A 22,029-nucleotide genomic window follows, 5' to 3' on the forward strand; every position below is an offset into this window, starting at 1 on the left:
GGTTAGACTGAGCCATTGATTGCACTGAGTACAAGACTAACATGAAGGAAGAGTAGAGACCAGCACATATACCATCTGATGTTGTTTGTTCTGACAGAACCAGAAAAACAACTTTCCTCAAGAAAACAACCTGGAATTCAAAGTTAACAACTAAGTGTTTGACAATCAAAACCATCTGTGTTACTTTGAGGACACTTCAGCAGAGTTTAGAGAGAGGAAAAACTGGAAAATACTATGAGTATGCAGCTCAATAAATTGAAGATGTTTATTTTAGCATAAATACAACTTCAGTGAAATATTTCCTGGAAAGCTGTAAGTATATATGAAACCCTCTTTCAGACCCGAACTACACTTAAGAGCTGCAAGTGTGTCTGCCTCTGTACTTAACATTCCTGTCTCAGAATTCATATGGCATTTGACACCTTTGGTTTCTTTGCCATAGATCTTTACTAGGCATTCAGGTCACCTTTAGTTTATGAGCCATTTTTTCCCTTAGACCCTTTGCAGGGGTATCAGTATTTAAAGAATCAAAAAATCTGAAATGGATGGCCAGGGAGTGACTGCTCCTTTCACAGGCATTAGTTTAATCTAGATCATTTCACAAGAAGATTCAGTAACATGTACAAAATGAGTCACTATTTAGTACAGAGCATGACATTTAAAATAACATGGGTTACCCAGGAGCCAAGTCTTATTGACTTTCCATGACATTTATTCTTTCCAATGCCTGAGTTGATTTAGACAGTGGGGCTTAGTAGTTTTTGTAATGTAGTACCCTTTCTTCCCCCCAAATCTCTCTGTGACTTGCATGGGCTTAATCAATGATATTTTGAAGTATTACGCATGAATATTATGACATTCTTGCTTTACATCTGATCTGGCTTACACCTGTGTAGTTTGCATCTGCTTCTTTGAGTTTATGATAGTTTATATCTACATTTTTATGGTACAAAACTAACAAATATAAACTGGATTTTTAGCAGCTGTCTGGAGCAGTTACTGCACTAACACTGCCTTAGGCAGTGTCTCTGCCCTAAAGCTGCATGTTGCCATCTCTCGGCTGGAAGTTATTCCGCTTGCATCAGAACCAACAAGCGAGAGTATAAGTCCTCCTCATTTCTTCAGCGCAAGGTCAAAGCTCCAGTCCTGGCTGGAGCTACATTGGCTGATTTTGCACCACATTGCACATTTACCAATCTGATGCTCTGCATCAGGTGTGCTAAACTCTAGCTGAAGAGTACATCTGTCCCTTTACCCACCTTCTGGATAGCAGGTCTACCCACGTTTCATCAACATTATACAGAGTCCAGCACTGATGCAAATACTCGTTCAATAGTGCCCTTTTAAGTCAAACCAAAATTGACAAAGCAGGTAGACCAATTCTTGTGCAGAAGCTAACATTTCAAAAAGCACGATGATAATTACTTGTAAACGCTACCTTAAAAACAAACAAAATTATGTCTGCTATAGAAAAACAGGCTGTATATATACCATACAAACATTAGGGTTTTTACATGTTAGTTATCACATAGTTAGCACAAATCCCTCTACCTACTGTGGAAAGACCCCAAAGCCCCACAGTCCATAGCTCAGTGTAATTTTCAGCAATTTAAAATAAGGCAGAAGTGTTCAGTGTTATTAACTCACAATAAAAGTGTTTTGCATTCACATTACACTGGTATAGACAACTTTCATCACAACCCATACTGCAAACTTACGGAAAAAAATGAGCATATTTGTAATGCTAGAAGTTGTTTTTCTATTCCAAAATAAGACTGAAGTATCATTGAACAAGTGAAATGGAAGTTCAGGTCATGATTCCCATTCATGTTGCAAGGAAGCATGCTAGGACAGGTATCAATAATTTACAGTAGCTTGTTACTTACTATCCCTTGTCAGAGGCTACTGCTCCCAAACCTTTCCTAGTAGAAGAAACAAGTAAATGCTTCTCCTTTCCTTCAATGCAAAAGCTGGCTGTCTCAGTTGACTTTGCCAGGACATGGTTTGAGATCACCTGCACAATGCAGATCATAGGACACAGTGCTGCCATTTCCAGGAGCTGTAGTGATGGCTTTAATTGATGCAGCTTGATCCAGATGACCATGCCTACCTAGCAATAGCACGACATTCTTCTTGTCTACGCTATATCTGTCCTGAGAATAAACACAGAATTTTGCCTACAAGGTTGCCAACTTTTATAAATAACAACTTCATTAAGGAAAGATCCCTAAATTAAATACGGTGACTAAAATTTCTGTGGAGAAGGAAAGCCCGTAAAACATTTAAAATGGCAACAAAGCCATTCAAGCAATTGCACATTAGAACTCAACTTAAGTGAAAGAAATAATAAGCTGACTAAGCCGTACCCTTCTCTGTAATGTCTGAATTGCTTTCAAGTGAACTCTTCATGACAGCATTTGACATAATTAGCAAGTTCAACATTTTAATTCAACATTCAGGGCTTGAAAAAATATCAAAAGGTGTCTATCTGTTTATTTTATATAATTGATAGAATTTAAATGAAAGTGGTAGAGTACCAATTTAGGTCCCTGATTGGTTACTGTAAAAGTGCTGAGAGACTCTGCTGCCATTTTACAATCAAGAAGTAATTCCACATGGAGATACTGACAGTGAGCATAGTAATGTTTCTGGAGTTGTTGTTGTTGTTATATAATATGCTAGGAGAGACCTCCATTTTTATTAAGCAGGTAGGGAATTCTCCTCACTGGAATTTTTCCATTCCATTTCCAAAATGGAACCCTTACAGTCTAATTTATATAAAAAAATAAACATTGACACTAGACTTCACAAATTTCATGCTGCTTTATAATTTCTTTATTTAGAAATAGGATAGGGAGAGGAATTTGACAGAGAGAGTGACCTTTGCCTATATCTATAATTAATGTTTTCAGAATTTAGTTTAAGTGCACTTATTGATTTGTGGACTACAAAGAACACAACACTACTGGGTCGCAGATAACATTCTTCTGTCGTAAGATACCACTGGAACCACTGAGGAAATCAATTAACACAAAGCCAGATCAGAACCTTGTGAAAAACTGAATGTGGGTCTGCTAGAAGTCAAGAAACTTAGGACATATTTTTTGTGTACGGATAAAAGAAGAATGTGAAATGTTGTCGCTTCTTATCAAATACATCCCACAGAAATAAAAGAAACTTACTGGTTTTGTGAAACGTTTCAAGACAAGAAATCAACCAGCATCACATAGCCAAAAAGAACTTTAATTCTAGATACACAGTAAGTCAGAACACATAAAAGGTGAGTCTGCAAAACTAACCATCTCTGTTGGGAATTCTCCTGGTTTTGGCTGGGTTAGACAGTCCTTTCTGGTGCCCAACGTGGGGCACGAAGGGTTTGAGATAATAACAGATTAACCAGAGCATATTAAGGAATTTATATGTTAACAGTTGCTGGTCACAATATTGATTCATCTCTTCTTGATATTAGTTTATCTTATCTGCACCATGCTCTTTTTTTTTGCTGTACATGTTAAAGATTGGTGTTGGTTTTTGCAGTTTGCTGTGCTCTGCAGTGATTAGTGATGTTTTGCCTGGGAGATTTGTTATTAAACACTGGCCTTGAGCTTAATCTGGTATTTGAGTTTTGTACTGAAGCCATTACTGTGCTTCGGGTACCACCTCATGGGGACAATTAGCAATTATACTTCTTCCTCTGAGAGGTTTTTTATGGAGGAAATACAGAATAGCACTTTAGCTACCTTCTTCTTTGATGTTTCCTCCTTCATTACACTAACTTTTCAGTACCTTGAACATCCCTGGGTAGTTAAGATACTTCCATTGGTATTTCTTGGGAATATTGTTTTGGTTTTGTCTAAGGTTAATAAGCGATTTAAGAATACCATCCAGAGATCTTCCCCAAGGCTGGATAGTTATGAGTGGCAGGGTGTGTGCGATAGTATGGGCAAGTACCTAGAACAGTGGGCACCTCCACTGTTTTGGAACTTCACCCCTGAACAAGTGCAGAATCCTGAAAAAGTAGTAATGTATTTGGAAAAAGTATGTTGTCACCCTGGCAATTCCAGAGAGACACAAATCACTGCAACTTGCTGGGGCCTGGCCCATGCCTACTGAGCCCTGTTCAACACTATACAGAACCCTCAAGGGGAAGAGAAGGTCTCTGGATCTGATGACAAAAGGACAGGCACTGTGGCTACTCCAACCCCAGCAGCAGGCACTGCGGATACTCCCACCCCCGCAACAAGCACTGCAGCTGAACCTGAGAACCAACCTGTGCCAGTATCAGTTGCCCCTATACACAAGAAGAAATACACAAGAAAATCAGCTCATTTAGTAAGGGATAAAGATGAGCCAGGGCCATCATGAGAACAGGAGGAGGAAGAGGCAGAACCCATAAATGAGACGGTAACCACCCGATCCCTATCCCTGAGTGAGCTGCGAGATATGTGAAAATATTTCAGCCGTTGTCCAGGCGAGCACATTGTCACCTGGCTGCTCCGATGCTGGGATAACAGGGCCAGTAGCCTAGAATTAGAGGGTAGGGAAGCCAAGTAGCTGGGATCCCTTTCTAGGGAAGGGGTACAAGCCCTCAGCCTCTGGAGGTGACTCCTGTCAGGCATGAAGGAAAGGTATCCCTTCAAGGAAGATGTTATATGTCACCCAGGCAAGCGGACCACCATGGAGAGAGGTATCCAGTACCTGAGGGAATTAGCTGTGCTGGAGGTGATTTATGATGACCTGGACAACAAGCAGTTATCCAAAGATCCAGATGAAGTCAAGTGCACGCAACCCATGTGGCAGAAGTTTGTACGGAGCGCACCATCGTTGCATGCAAACTCATTGGCAATGATGACCTGGAAAGACGGAGAGGGACCAACGGTGGATTGGCTGGTCAACTCTGGCAATACGAAGAAAGTCTCTCTTCCTCCCTACGGGCCTGCGTCTCGGCTGTGGAAAAACTGTCTGAAAAACTGTCCCAGGAGTTCCAGCAACTCAAAGAGGATACGTCCTACTCCCCACCTATACTAACCAGTATCTCAGCCATTAGAAGTAAGCATCCCTCTGCTCAAGAGAGAGGGTATAGCAGGTATACACCACGGGGCACCCTATGGTTTTACCTGCGTGACCACGGAGAGGACATGAGATGGAAAACCTACCTCGACCCTAGAGGCACGGGTATGTGAGCTGCAAGGAAAAACAATCACCAAAGGGGGTTCTTCCAGGAAAATTGCTGCTCCTGTTTCCAGTGAGCAGTTCCGCAGACAGAGTAAAAGGGCTGATTTTACTTCCAGTCTTAAAAAAGGGACTTTTGATTTGCATTTACAAGAAGTGAGTAACAAATACTATGACCAGGACTAGAGGGCCCCTGCCTCCAGCCAGGCAGAGGAAAGGGACAACCAGGTTTACTGGACTGTGTGGATTCAATGGCCTGGCACATCAGACCCACAGGAGTATAAGGCTCTAGTAGACACCGGTGCACAGTGTACCCTAATGCCATCAAGCTATACAGGGGCAGAACCCATCTGTATTTCTGGAGTGACAGAGAGATCCCAACAGCTGACTGTATTGGAGGCCAAAGTGAGCCTAACTGGGAATGAGTGGCAGAAGCACCCCATTGTGACTGGCCCAGAGGCTCTGTGCATCCTTGGCATAGAAATTGAGACTTTGCCTCTCCTCATCCTCAGGAGAGGGTATTTCAAGGACCCAAAAGTGTACTGGTGGGCTTTTGGTATAGCTGCCTTGGAGGCAGAGGAAATTAAACAGCTGTCCACCTTGCCCGGTCTCTCAAAGGACCCTTCTGCTGTGGGGTTGCTGAGGGTCAAAGAACAACAGGTGCCAATCGCAGTGCACCGGTGGCAATATCACACCAACCAAGACTCCCTGATTCCCATCCATAAGCCGATTCGTCGACTGGAGAGCCAAGGACTGATCAGCAAGACTCACTCACCCTTTAACAGTCCCATATGGCCAGTGTGAAAGTCTAAAGGAGAGTGGAGACTAACAGTAGACTATCATGGCCTGAATGAAGTCATGCCGCCGCTGAGTGCTGCCATGCCGGACATGCTGGAACTTCCATACAAACTGGAGTCAAAGGCAGAGTGGTATGCCACAACTGATATCACTAATGTGTTTTTCTCAATCTCTTTGGCAGCAGAGTGCAGGACACAGTTTGCTTTCACTTGGAGGGGCATTCAGTACACTTGGAATCAACTGGCCCAGGGGTGGAAACGCATCCCTACCATTTGCCATGGACTGATTCAAATGGCACTGGAACAGGGTGAAGCTCCGGAATGCCTGCAGTGTATTGATGACATCATCATGTGGGGCAATACAGCAGAAGAACTTTTTGAGAAAGGGAAGAAAATAGTCCAAATCCTTCTGAAGGCCGGTTCTGCCATAAAACAAAGTGAGGCCAAGTGTCCTGCACAGGAGATCCAGTTTTTAGGAATAAAATGGCAAGATGGACGTCATCAGATCCCAATGGATGTGATCAACAAAATAACAGCCATGTCTCCACCAACTAGCAAAAAGGAAACACAAGCTTTCTTAGGCACTGTGGGTTTTTGGAGAATGCATATTCCAAATTACAGTCTGATCGTAAGCCCTCTCTTTCAAGTGACCTGGAAGAAGAACGATTTAAAATGGGACCCTGAGCAATGACAAGCCTTTGAACAAATTAAACAGGAGATAGTTCATGCAGTAGCCCTTGGGCCAGTCCAGGCAGGACAAGATGTAAAACATGTGCTCTACACCGCAGCCAGGCAGAATGGCCCTACCTGGAGCCTCTGGCAGAAAGCACCAGGGGAGACTCGAGGTCGACCCCTAGGGTTTTGGAGTCGGGGATACAGAGGATCCAAGGCCCACTGTACTCCAACTGAAAAAGAGACGTTGGCAGCATATGAAGGGGTTTGAGCTGCTTCGGAAGTGGTTGGTACTGAAGCACAGCTCCTCTTGGCACCTCAACTGCCGGTGCTGGGCTGGATGTTCAAAGGGAGGGTCCCTTCTACATATCATGCAACTGATGCTATGTGGAGTAAGTGGGTTGCACTGATCACACAACGGGCTCGGATAGGAAACCCCAGTCACCCAGGGATCTTGGAACTGATTAAGGACTGGCCAGAAGGCAAAGATTTTGGAATATCGCCAGAGGAGGAGGTGAAGTGTGCAGAGGAGGCCCCACTGTATAATAAACTACCAGAAAATGAGAAGCAATATGCACTGTTCACTGATGGGTCCTGTCGTCTTGTGGGAAAGCACTGGAGGTGGAAGGCTGCTGTATGGAGTCCTATACGACAAGTTGCAGAAACTGCTGAAGGAGACAGTGAATCGAGTCAGTTTGCAGAGGTGAAAGCCATCCAGCTGGCTTTAGACATTGCTGACCAAGAAAAGTGGCCAGTACTCTATCTCTATACTGACTCATGGATGGTGGCAAATGCCCTGCGGGGGTGGTTACAGCAATGGAAGCAGAGCAACTGGCAGCGCAGAGGCAAACCCATCTCGTGCAGCATTGTGGCAAAATATTGCTGCCCGGGTAGAGAACCTGGTTGTAAAAGTACATCACGTAGATGCTCACGTACCCAAGAGTTGGGCCACTGAGGAACATCAAAACAACCAGCAGGTGGATCAGGCTGCTGAGATTGAAGTGGCTCAGGTGGATCTGGACTGGCAACATAAGGGTGAATTATTTATAGCTCGGTGGGCCCATGATACCTCAGGCCATCCAGGAAGAGATGCAACATATAGATGGGCTCGTGATCGAGGGGTGGACTTGACCATGGATGCTATTGCACAGGTTATCCATCAATGTGAAATATGCACTGCAATCAGGCAAGCTAAGCGGTTAAAGCCTCTGTGGTATGGAGGACAATGGCTGAAATATAAATACAGGGAGGCCTGGCAGATCGATTATATCACACTCCCACAAACCCACCAAGGCAAGCGCCATGTGCTTACAATGGTGGAAGCAACCACTGGATGGCTGGAAACATATCCCGTGCCCCATGCCACCGCCCAGAACACTATCCTGGGCCTTGAAAAGCAAGTCCTATGGTGACATGGCACCCCAGAAAGAATTGAGTCAGACAACAGGACTCATTTCTGAAACAACCTCATAGACACCTGGGCCAAAGAGCATGGGATTGAGTGGGTATATCACATCCCCTATCATGCACCAGCCTCCAGGAAAATTGAACAATACAATAGGCTGTTAAAGACTACACTTTGGGTGCAATGGGTGGTGGGACGTTCAAACACTGGGATACACATTTAGCAAAAGCCACCTGGTTAGTCAACACTAGGGGATCTGCCAATCGAGCTGGCCCTGCCCAGTCAAAACTCTTACATACTGTAGAAGGGGATACAGTCCCTGTAGTGCACATAAAAAATATGCTGGGGAAGACAGTCTGGGTTATTCTTGCCTTGGGCAAAGGCAAACCCATCCGTAGGATTGCTTTTGCTCAAGGACCTGGGTGCACTTGGTGGGTGATGTGGAAGGATGGGGAAGTCCGATGTGTGCCTCAAGGGGATTTGATTTTGGGTGAGAATAGCCAATGAATTAAACTGTATGATGTTAACTGCTATATAATACTGTATATCATCACCTCTATGGTGACTATATGCCATATCAATGGTATTAAAGTAAGAATCACCCAGATGATTAATGAAGAATGAACTTTGATGAAACTGAGCAAAGCACAGCAATGATAGAACCGGACAAGTGCAGCAATAATGGAACCAGAACTGGCTTCGGCACGCAACAGTCCAACATCACACACCATCTCTCCTGCCCTGACGGACTGTTATGACAGATGGAGCCCAAAGTCATGGACTAAATGAACTCAATGGATGTTTTAGAGGGATGTCCCATAGACTAAGGGAATAATATCTGTGTCTTTATACCAAAAGACAAGAGAAGTGGTGGTGATTAATTGGGATGTATTGGAAAGTGTAGGACCTGGGCATGACGGAGATGGTATAGAATAAGGGGTGGATACTGTCCTGGTTTCAGCTGTCACAGAGTTAATTTTCTTCCCAGTAGCTGGTATTGGGCTGTGTTCTGGATTTTAGTATGAGAATAATGTTGATAACACACTGATGTTTTAGTTGTTGCTAAGTAGTATTCACATTAAGTCAAGGACTTTTCAGCTTCCCATACTCTGCCAGGTGCACAAGAAGCCGGGCGGGGGCACAACCAAACTGGCCAAAGGGCTATTCCATACCATATGAAGTCATGTTCAGTATATAAACTGGGGGGAGTTGGCCGGGGGGCAGTGACCGTTGTTCAGGGACTGGCTGGGCATTGGTTAGCAGGTGGCGAGCAATTGCATTGTGCATCACTTGCTTTGAATATTCATTTAGTATTATTATACTTTCTTTCAATTATTAAACTGTTCTTATCTCGACCCATGAGTTTTCTCACTTTTACTCCTCCAATTGCCTCCCCCATCCCACCAAAGAGCGGGGGTGAGCGAGCGGCTGCGCAGTGCTTAGTTGCTGGCTAGGGTTAAACCACAACACAGAACCAATAGTAAGACCTGGGCTTTTGGGAGCCACCTGAAAGGCACAGGACACTAATAGTAAAGGTTGTATTTCAATAGGTTACAAATTGGCAAAATCTAAGCAGCTTTTCATGAGAGTAGCAGAAAGGAAGCCTTCTTACCTTTGAAATCACTACTGAAATGCATCAAGCAGAAAAGCATACAGTACAGTTGAACGGGAGTATGGAGAAGAGGCATGCACCCAAAATCAGCTTTCCTAAGTCCTGTTCTTGTGAACGGGTTATAAGATTTCAGCCTACAAAGAATATGAGAGGACTATGCTTCTTAACATTTCAGCTGAAAGAACCAGAGACGCTGAACTATTTGAACTGTTTATCTGTATTTTAAAAAAATCCCCAACATGATTCAAACCAAGGAATTAACAATCTGAAAGTGTCAAATCTAATACTGCAATCACTATGGTGTGCTATATGGCAACACTTGTGACACATTTGGTGTCTTAATAGTGTCCAAGATGAAACAGAGTTGAGAGTGCTTTTATTTTCACAAAATAATGTAGTTATGAAGTTCTGTTCCCTTTTAATGTAAGGAACTTCAGACCTTTAAACAGAAGGGATCAGAAAGCTTTCCTTGAAAGTATGAAGCTTTACTAGTCTCCTGTCATTCTGCTAGCAGCACTGTTCTAGCAAAGGGTGAATAGAGCTGTTAAATCAGTGTATATATACATGTGACCTTCAGTACGGAGTGTTTTTTCCAGCAACCATGAAGTGTCTACAGTTGGTGACAAGTTATTTTCTGAGTAATCTTGTGTGTATATGTATCACAAGATGATATAAGATTTCATGTAGTAATCTTACTCTGCTCAGTGGAGTTAGCGTGACATATGCTGCTTTGTGATATAGAACGGAGTAAAATTGAGTTTTATAATGTAAGTCCTGACAAAAATAGTAAGTGAAATACCGGTAGTGCAATGAAGACAGGGCAAACAGAGCCGCCATTATGGGCTTCGTAATATCTCAGACACAGTCCTTGATTTTTAGAATTAATTTCACTGGGAAATGGAATGTCTGACAAGACACAGAGGTGAGATTTTTAAGAGGGCCATTGACAGAGGTGACCTCAATTTAACGTATCAGCTGAAAGATAGTACCTCTCATCATGTAGCTTCTTCTAAAATCACTCTTCAGTGACAGCATCAAATATGAGTCAAAGTCCCAGGGCAAGACAACAACCTCATAACTTTCTGCTCCAAAAGTGAATCCACAGTGAAAAACTAACACTCAGTCACAACACCAGCGACTTAATGGATGAATAGAAATTCATCAGGAACCACAGGTTATGCAGAAAAAAAATTTCCACTGGACAAAACTACCACCAAAAATACTTCTGTTTCCTCATCTCCCAAGAAAGCAAGCAGCATCGGACTCATTTCACAAACAATCTAACAGAGGCTGAAAGACGTGAGTTTTAGAGATGTGAGATGTCTAGAAAGGTGAATTTTCAAGAATTTCCTGGCAGGTAACTCCCATTGAGCTCAATGAAATTTGGGTAACTGTGAGTTTTCAAAAATCTGCCTAAAATTACTTTTTTAGCACAGTTAGATGTCATAAATGAAACTCTGGGAGGTCAGCCCTGTGCCCCTCCCTGCCTTGAAGCTGACCATGTCTCTTCACACTCTCTTTTTTATATTGGATTCAGCTGAGCCAATTGGTCATACTCTGATGCAAAGAGCTGACTACAAATGGTCCAGAAATGTAAGGAAGGAGTTTAAAACTTGAACCTTGGTTCCATGTCATCTCTAATATTAACTTTCAGCAGCTTATGTCTGACCTCCTATTCTCTTTGCTTCTTCACCATCCAAATATCCTACATTTCTGTGCCCTTAAGCTGCTGTACTATCACTATAGGACCTCCTTCCCCAGACATGTTGCTTTTCACATTTTTAACCCCATATATAATTTCTATCACCTCAGGAGCAGCAAAATCTCCAAAGCAGTGTTAACATCTCAGTTACCAGCTTCTCATGTTTTAAATTAATATTTACAATGTTAATAAAAAATTCATATTTACCATGGCAACCTGTATCATACATATGCTGCTGATGAGAGTGAGAGAATCCATTAAAAATAAATAAAAATAAGCAGGCACAGAAATGAACCATATACATTTCTGGATACATGATACTTCCAAGGGAGGAGAAATAAAAATGAATTGGCTCTATTAAAAATCCAGATTTTCACATCAATACAAAGGAGACTGGAACATGAAATGTTGGGAGTGAATTATGAATCTTCAGTTTACAGAGAACTTGCTCAATTTAGGTCTGTACAGCCTAACAGGGAGAAAATGAATAATCTCAAAATAGAAACCGGATGTCAAATCTCAGTTTGGTCCTACTTCTGTGTAAACGTTATATTCCTCTATTCCTTTCTGAAACATTTATTTCATTAAAATAGAAGCTTTGGAAAAAACTTCCATCAGCCTATTTTCTTTTGCACCACTTGTTTCTTTTATAACCACAAAATATTCTGATACAACGCTAGAAACCTCCTTGTTAAAAAAACCAAAGCTCCTTCCCCCCTCCCCCTTGATTTCTGGATACTCTAGAAAATATCAGGCCTGAATATCTCATGAGTACTAACCCCAATTTGTTTCTAAAGAAGGTTTCTGCCTAATCAGGTATGTGGTGAAGCATTTCAGATGAAGTACGTGATATGGAACAGCATCCTTCCTCTGAAATGACAAAAGTTTATCTCATCCACCTGAAAGCCACAGATTCAAGTTACAGGGCTCTTCTATCTGTGCTGGCTATAGTCATACAAACAGTTGCAGAGGTAAACACAATTTACATGTATGCGTGTATTCAACTGAAGAGAAGAAACTCCCCTCGAGTGTAGTCTCTCCTAGAACAGCAACACAATCAGAGCAGGTCATTCTCATGCCTAGCAGAAGTAACTGCTGATTTCAGAAAAATTACAGCAAGCATAAATTTAGCTCTGCACAATAAAAATGAGAACTTTACTGTAGCTGAACAATTGTCTGTACCCTATCTTCTCTGAGTAGACATAAAACATCAGAGGAGGAATACTCAGTATGGCTTTTATTTTTTTATTGTTATTCTTGATGCCAGTTACTGTCAAAAAATAGAAATATTTTCATAGCAGTAAAAAACAATCACTCCTATACTTCCTACTCTTCTTTAACGAGGGGGAAAAGATATTAAAACATCATGAATTACTATTTTTAATATAGGATTTTTATGTGCAATGACTTTTTTCCAAACATTAATAAATCAGGGGAAAAGGCTTGCCTTCCTTGCAAAACACAGGATACATTAGGTACAATTTGTTTTTATTGATTTTCAGAGGCATTTACAGAACACAAGGTACAGTATAAGAAAAATATATTACTTAAATATTTTCACAGGTATGTTCTTTTCACTTCAGAACTTTAGAAAAATAATACAAGATCTTTCCAGTCTGCTGTATGCTGGCTGCCACTTCTGTATGGCATATGGGGCAGCATTTCTTGTTAAATACAATGGGGTTTATTTTCTATATGGTCCAAGCACCAGGTAAGTGATTATGGTTAAATCATATAAATCAACATTATATTTTTTTAACAAGTAGGAACAAATGCACCAACTTTGACATGACTGAAAAGAGATTTTTGTAATGCCATTACTACCACTGCATGTTTTCTAAACAAGGAAATAAATTTTAAGTGTTCAGTTCAGTCTGTGATACACATTAATATGCTCATCAAACAGACATGGTAGTATCCTGACACTATGTTAACCTGACCATTACACATATTTCTCTATGTACTATATACACACTTCATCTCTGGCACCAATGTATGTTAGAGAGCCCAAGAAACATCAAGGATAAGCAATGAGCATTTGGCTCATCACAAATCTTGCTGAAGAAAGAAGATCTGATCTGGAAATCGCAAACTCAACTTTCGCTAAGGTTTATGAAGTCCTTCCCAAGGTTAAACTACTTTTTCACTCATCCCAAACATCTGACCTTCCTTCCTGTTCAGTTAGAAGGAAGTAGTTATCCAAAGCTACAGAAGGAGGCTCTTAAGGAGCATCCCAAGCCTTCTTAAGCCAATGGTTTGGTTTAAAAGCCTGTCTCCTGAGGTTGTCTTTGGGTTCAAAGCAAGAACATGCTGGTAAATAGTTAGGAATTCAACATGAGACATAGGGATGCAGTCAGATGACTCAAATCAAGGTTATGGAGACCTTCACATTTCTGACCAGCTCACAAGACAGAGCACAAAATGCAAGAGTCAAAAGACAGGATATCTCCTGAAATAGCTGGGTAAACCACTGACAAGGGTCGTAGTTAAAAGAAATACTGGGTGAAGCAGATGAGAGCAGAGCCAGGGAAAACACACTGAAGGCCAGAAGACTGAGCCAAACAAAGGCCTCAGGATGATTCTGGAAGACAGACTGGCAAGGGCATAAATAATTTTGCAAAGACTCAAGCGGACACACAGACACAGGGGATGCACAGGCAGACAAGCCCCAATGATGTAAAGCTGCATACTGACTGCAAGATAGAGAGCAACTTGCTGGGCCTTAAATATCTTTAATAGGGTCTTCTTTTGACATGCACAGAGGAGCTTGTACACCAGCTGCATTGCTATAATTAATATACTAGGTGTAGAACTGTGGCTTACAGGATTTTTGTAGACATATTTGCTAGAAATGATGTTTGAAGAGTGATTCAGGTGCCTAAAAATAGATTATCTAAAAACATTTAAAATGAGACAACGGCATGGGGCTGGTGGAAACAAAACAAGACTTACTAAGGCTTGTGCACTTCTGGAACAGCTGCTCAAGGCCAGGTGGGGTATGTGGGGTATCTACAACAGGACAACACATATTTAGCACCTGATTAGCACCTGAATCGCTCACTTTGTAACTTACATGGTGGAAAAAACTGAGAGCTCTGCTGCCAGCCCAAACAACAGATAAAATAGTTCCACAGTTCTACTGGCCAACCAAAATGAAGCCTGATGCTCAACTTATCCCTTGACCCTCTGTGGGTCAAAACACTGCTTGGTTTTAATAACATATTACTGTTTCCAGCCTAATAGGACCTCCATCCCACACTACATGTCGTCTCAGCTTCTCTGCTCCAAGTGATTTTCTCTTCCAGAAAGAAATGTAACAAATTTCACATAAAAACAGGAGTTCAAGTAAAGTAGGAACACTTACAGGACAAATGCAGGAATGCTAGAAATGACATTCCAGAAAGTCCCTAAACAGACTGAGATTCTGCCACAGGGCACAGACATTTTTAGAAGAAAACAGAGGCAGTTCTACGGGAATAAGTTTCTCTAAACCAGAGGCTTATATTTATCTAGGTTGCAGATTTACCTAAAATAGAATTTCACCTAAATATACAAAGAAAATATATCATGAAATGCAAGCAAAAAATGATTAATATACAACCCCTGTAAAATGCAGTCTTAAGAGTGATCAGACTACTACAAATTTTCTGGAACTGCAAGTGAAGGACATGTCTGAAGACCAAAATATTTATGTGCACAAATAGAGAGCAGATGCACAATTTCAGCCATTCCATTTGAAAATTTTTGCTTATAGCTTTCATAAAATTTATTTGGAGTTTAAGATACCGGTATTTCTCTATGTCAACTGGATACATGTCATTAACACCAACTAAAGAAAATGAGAAGATGCAAACGCAGTCAAGTTGTATTTATAGTTAGCACAGTGTTTGTCCCACTGTAGGGTCAGGCCTATCTGTTACTGTATGTACTGGGTCTGGCTGGGATGGAGTTAATTTTTCTTCACAGCAACCTGTATGATGCTCTGTTTTAGATTTTTGACTAAAACAGTGTTGATAACACACTGATGTTTTAGCTATTGCTGAAAAGCACTTGCAAAGCACCAATGCCTCCTCTGGTTTTCACTCTGCCCCCCCAGCAAACAGGCTGGGGGTGGACAGGAGGTTGGGAGGAGACATGGCTGGGACAGCTGACCAAAACTGACCAAAGGGTTATTCCATGCCATATGTCATGCTCCACAATAAAACTGGGGAGGGAGTCTTTCCAAGGCAGTCATTGCTCAGAGGCTCGCTGGGCATCAGTCTGTTGGTGAGAGGTGGTGATTGCCTTTGCACCACTTGGTGGGTTTTTTTCATTTTTTCCTTCTCTTATTAAACTGTCATTATCTTGACCCACGAGTTTTTCTTGCTTCTGCCTTTCTGATTCTCTCCCCCATTCCTGCTGGGAGGGGACGTAAGCAAGTGGCTGGTGGCGCTTTGTTCCTGGCCGGGGCCAACCCACCACATCATTGTGCAAAGAGAGGAACATAAATGTATCCTGTCTCTCCCATTCAGTCACTCTGCCTGAAAAGCTGAGACTGCCTTAAGTCATCACCTAACTTTATCAGCATTTTGCACTTACCTAGTGATCTGCAGAGCCCTTACAAAGGCAGGTAATATCTGAAAAGTAAAAAGCTGGGTAAATTTGCTTGCTGCCTCAGAACTGCCCCCCAGCTGGGAATGTATTCCTTACAAACCATGAGCTGTAACAAGGAAACTGCCGTTAATGCATAAATATTTCCTGTGCTTTGCTCTTGCTTGACCTTGCTTGTAGCTGCGCTGGCCAACTGCTTACACGTTCTATGTAGCTTAGCTGGAGTTTACTGAAAAGCTGGCTCTGAAGTTATTTGCAATGTGGAGAACCATGAGAACAGATCCTCTGAGTCTGTCATGCCGTCTTCTGGCAGAACAGTACAGCATCTACTTTACAGCTCTCAGAGTTATCTCTGAAGCCTCAACTTCTTGTTCGTACATCTTTTATGCACTTGGTGTTGTACTAAAGTATTAACAATTGTTATTGAAAAACAACAACCAGCAGTCCAAAGCAGTTCCTTCTGTTCCAAATAACAGAAAAGCTGTCAAATCAATGTGTAGCAGTCACTAATGTGTCTGCAGAGTAGTATAGAGCTGTATGAGATACAAGCTGCCTCAGATACTAGTTGCTTTCCAGAAGCACAACCAGCTCAGAGCCAATTAGCATGACAACATACTGTGACACTCAAGCAGGCATTCAAGCACATACACAATTCTTTGGTTCTTCCAGACTACTGTCAGCATTCAACTCCTACAAAGTTAGCCTGAGTGGATCTGTCCCAAACATCATTGTAATAATAGTATAGATATACCCTTTGGTTTATGTGCATCATGTAGAATTAGGAGGATCAACACATTAACAGTTCATAACTGCAAAATAATTTAACAAATATTTTTCCTCTGTATTTATCCCATTTTACTTAAAATAACTCCAAGATAACTATACTTCTCATTTTCCTCAGCTTCTTCAAACTTGCACACCCCATTCCAAGGAGGAGTGGATTTTTATATCTATAACATGACAGTAATTTTATTCATTAAGACTTTGCCAGCCAAGGCACTTGGGGACTCATAGAAAAGTAATAAACATATTTAAAAAGACACAATAGAAATATCATTTTAAAAATAGGCTTAAAATACAAATTAAGCAAGCAGGAAAAGGTGGTCTAATAAACTACACACAGCACTAGACATAAAAAAGCTATAAGCTCTTTGAAATGGAAGGGTCTGCTCTGTTCAGTAATAAAGATCAATTAAAAGAAAAGTCATGGGAGGGGGCAGGGATTCTCCACCTTAATGCTTTACCATAGCACAAGCATAATTATGAACCAATACTAATATCATGATGTCCTGGTTTCAGCTGGGATAGAGTTAATTTTCTTCCTAGTAGCTGGTATAGTGCTGTGGTTTGGATTTAGGATGAGAATAATGTTGATAACACACTGATGTTTTAGTTGTTGCTGAGCAGTGCTTACACTGGTCAAGGACTTTTCAGCTTCCCTTGCTCTGCCAGGTGCACAAGAAACTGGGAGGGGGCACAGCCAGGACAGCTGACCCCAACTGCCCAAAGGGCTATTCCATACCATATGGCGTCGATGCTCGGTATAGAAACTGGGGGGAGCTGGCCAGTGAGTAGTGATCGCTGCTCAGGGACTGGCTGGGCATCAGTCAGTGGGTGGTGAGCGGTTGTATCACTGTTTTTTTTCCCCTGGCTTTTGTTCCTCTCTCGCTCTCTTGTTGTTTTCCTTCTTATTACAATTTATTATTATTATTATTATTATTTTGTTGTTCCAATTATTAAACTGTTCTTATCTCAACCCACAAGTTTTCTTACTTTTGCTCTTCTGATTCTCTCCCCCATCCCACTGGGGGGGGGGGGGGGGTGAGTGAGCAGCTGGGTGGTACTTAATTGCTGACCGGGGCTAAAGCACAACACATGACCAGGAGCAGGGGATACCAATCACACCATCTCTAGAAATGAACATAGTGCTGTTGAAGCAATGTTTAATATCAAAAAGGTGAAGGTGTTCTTGATCACAAATCATGATGAGATCTTAAGCAAGGATAGCTTTAGCAAAATCCAAGAATGAGTGAGTAAGCAGAGATGGAAGCAGTGTGGTAAAGAGGCTCCTCCACTCCAAACACAGCAGACATGGTGATGGAAAGTGCAGAGCAGAAGGTAGAACGGGAAAAAGGAGAAAGGACAGCATAAGCCTGGGCAGAATCAAAGGGCCAACAATGGGCTGTAAAGGCAATAAGAAGCAGCTTGTCCAGTCAGACCAGAGAACAGTGCAGAGACCAGGAGCTGCTAATGGAGTCAGAGGGAAAGACTATGTGGTTTCAGCTACAGCAGCAGAATTCCTATTTAACACATAGCATGGAAGTACAGATTCCCTTCCTGGTATTTTATTCTATAAAGATCTAGCACAAGAGCATTCACAGTGCTGAACCAATAATTTTCAACTGGTTTCTGATTGATTAATAACACATTAACCTGAGGTGATTCATAAATCTGAGGTGACCTTTAAAACAGCAGTGAAAGTACTTTGGGTAACAACTATTAGAAAACTTAAGGGCAGCCACGCTCTTGCTTTCTGAACAAGCTGCAAGTACTGTGGATGTAAAACAAGGGCTTTCATTCAGTTCTGTCTGTACCTGCCTGGCACACATTTTACATTCAAATAAACTCCAAAACCTGGAGTTATACCACAGGTATCAGCAACAGAACCCAACTGATTTTGAGAAAAATGTGACAAAACAATTTCACCAGCCTAACTTTAATGATGATATGAGCTCCTATAACAGAGTTGAAGTTGTGCCTTCACAGATGCTTGTGGAACAGGAACAAAGTGTGAGGCACTCATTTTAGGTACAGGTTTAAGTCCAGGTTCAGAGATTGTAACCTCTACATAAAGCACCAAAAAGTCATTAGGTAGATCTTATTTATGTGGCAATCAGATTTTTGGAAGCTTTTTATTCCCTCCCACTCCAGCTATTTTCAGCTGAACTCTTTGTCCCCATTCTGGCCAGACCAACCTAGCTAGATTAGGACTGAATGAAGCACAGCAGTGGTCCCACAGGAGTGTTCACCCACTCATTAATTACGCATAGAAACACAATTAAAAGCTCTTGCTGCTTTCTACAGGAGTTGAATAAAAGCAAAAGATAATCCTTTTAAATTTTGCTTTATGCTTCTTGTATTCATAGCTTTTCAATACCCTTGCACAATGTCAGCAGAATGAGCGTTCCTCCTTTGTTAGCCAGCTGGGTGCACGAAGAACAGCCTGCCTATGAGACTGAACTGTGAATCAGAGCACTAAAACATCATGCCTAAACAGAGCTCCGTGCACTGGCCCAACCAACCATGCAGTTCAACATCCTGTCAGTCATCAGAAAAAAATATGTAAAAAGCAAGGGAGAAACATTTGCACAAGTCACACTTGAGCAATAAATAGCCAGGCCTCAGGCTTTTACAGCACTACTGGCAGCCTATTTGCCTAGCACCTGGCTTGGCAGTCCTTCACCGTACAACATTCCCTTTGACTAATACAAATTGTTTGTAGACAAGGGCAGCAGAAATGGGCCAACAGCAACTAATTCATCAAATCTTAAAGAAAAATTAAGAAAGAAAGAAAAATGTAGATCTGCATGGCAAAATACCATTCCAATAACAGCACTTCCATTGTTAGCCTTTGTACAGAAATGGATACCAAAAACCGCTGTCTTCTTGGCAAATCTGAATGTGACAAAAGAGGGCTGACCTCCTCTTCTATCAACTTGTTCTGGTAAGTTGAAAGGCAACAATTTATTTTTAAGAAAAATATTAAGAAAATCCATGACACCCCACTAAAAGAATCACAATTGATTTGAAAACTCTTCTCTCAAAGCTCAATAAATTTGTCTCAAGGTGGAAAGCCACATCAGCATTATAGAAAATTGTTTCTGTGCATTTGAACAGCTTGGTTCTGACTGGTAACTTGACTAAAGTAAGATAGACAATGCTTGATTGACAGAGTTTTTCCATTTTTATATCTCCAGGAATGTTACAAGACATACATGAGTGCCTCTGGTAACGTGAGGGCTAAGAGAACAAACCATAATAGATATAGCCAGATTTGTAAATCCTTGGGATACCAAATGACTTATGCAGGAATATTACAATAAATTGTCTCTGAAATTGTGGCATGCTGCTTTGGGGAAGGATCTCTTCAGTGTCCTCCCAGGAACAGAACTTTTGCTATACTAAATTGCTCTAATTAGCTCTCTTCAGAGCCCTGTGGGTATAGCTATTAGATTTCCAACACAGCGACAACATTCTCCAGGCAACAAGATAGTTACAAAATGTACCTTTCAAACTAGTTAGCAAAAAGCTATGGGAACTCAAAGAGTACTCTTTATAATCAGAGCAAGATGTATGATTCTGTATTTTCAGCCTAAGGAGAAACTAGGCAGAAAGTAGGTATTACACATTCTCTCTCAGGAGAGATTTCTTAAAATGTTTTCATTAAAAATTATAAATTCTGAATGTACAGATTAACCATCTTAGTGCGACTCTAATTAAAAGAAAGTAAGGTTATCTCCCCCACACGCCCCAACCTGCATTTCAGGATTTAAAGTTTCTGGATTCAAGTAATGATTTAATCTTTATTGTCCTCTGTTTGAAATGGATCCAGGGTGTAGCTGATCCTCAGTCTCAATAATCCTTATAGAGGAATTTTTTTTATTATTTTATACACAAGGATCAGTCCCCTAATATTACACTAGACATCTCCCCACAATGGACTATGGAATACTATGGCTAAGTGGTCTTATCTGTGATCTTTTCTAAAGGGCACAGGTATGAACAAGTTTGTCTTCACTGCTATATAGTTCAGTAACAGTCTTACAGCTAAATTAACATTTTTAATTTAATTTAGGTATTTCCTGGTAACTGGCCTGAAAGGTCACTGCTAGAATATTTACAAAGATATTTTTCTGGTTGGGTTTTTTTTTTCCACTTGCTCCCACCATAGCTCAATATTTGGTTCTGATTAGGATGACACAGAACATACCTGATTGGAAAGGTACGATACCCTTTTGCTTTTACCCTCAAAACATTAATAATACAGTTCATATTTGAAATACAAATGTAATGGCATTCTGTTTGCTGGTTGAATATCAATAGACTATATCTTAGCATTAGGAGACAGAACTAGCTTTTTTTCTTTTTTAGAGAAACAGAAATGCCTTGATTTTTCATTTAACTTTTCAAACACAAATCTTGCATTTATGGCATTTTTCATCTCAAAGGATTACTTCACTGCAAGTTCAATGTTAATAATAAAAGAGAGACTTATAATTCAGTTGACATTTTGAATTTTCAAAATATCACAGAAATTCCCTCGTGCTCTCTAAACAACTTTCTTGTAAGGTACTGAAAGATTACTACCCTTAATTTGTAGTTGTAGAAATGTGGAAAAGAGTTTAAATAACTGCACAAGACCACAAAGTGAATCACTAGAGGAACCAAGAATTATATCCAGACTACCTGATTCTATCACTAGTCCACAGAAATTAGAGGTTAGAGTCATTTTTAACCACATCAAGTTGAAAAGCAGCAGCTGGTTAATGTTTTAGAATTCACGACAAGCATTACTTATGATCAAATCATATTCAAACTTGGTATTTATGTGAAGAGCAAAAGACCGCTTGATATGGAGAGGACTGCTCAAGAACAAAACTATGTTTCTTACTGAACATCTGTGACTGCCAACCAGGTCAAGCAACAGATGCTGAATACTCATTAGTTGAGTTTAAAAAAAACCGCAACCCACTAGGTGGCACTACAGTTAGAACAGACTGCAACAGTGTAAGTCGGAACAAAGCATGAAAAAGGTTTTTTTTGGTCAAAGCGGGATAGTACTCACAGCCAACATCAGTCATGATGCAGACAAGCTCCATGTAAACTTGCATGCTCTTCTTTTGTGCTGCATATGCTGTTTAGTCTTAAGCTATCAGCATCTGTGCCAGCTGTGGGTTTTTCTTGACAGCTGTTCAAGTTGAGAAAATCACAACAAAATTCATTTTCACTGTAGAGTATCTTGAATATTTGCTTGCAAAAGGCCTATGAACTGTCATTTGGGGCAAATGGGTCCTAATAC

General features: G+C 41.1%; 1 protein-coding gene across 2 annotated transcripts in view; it reads right to left on the minus strand.

Moving 5' to 3' along the window:
• The window catches only part of SORCS2 (sortilin related VPS10 domain containing receptor 2), a 653,060-nt gene that overhangs the window by 628,218 nt on the left and 2,813 nt on the right, over nt 1-22,029 (minus strand). The window lies entirely within an intron of this gene.

This window comes from Ciconia boyciana, chromosome 5, assembly GCF_034638445.1.
Source record: "Ciconia boyciana chromosome 5, ASM3463844v1, whole genome shotgun sequence".
NCBI lineage: Eukaryota > Metazoa > Chordata > Aves > Ciconiiformes > Ciconiidae > Ciconia > Ciconia boyciana.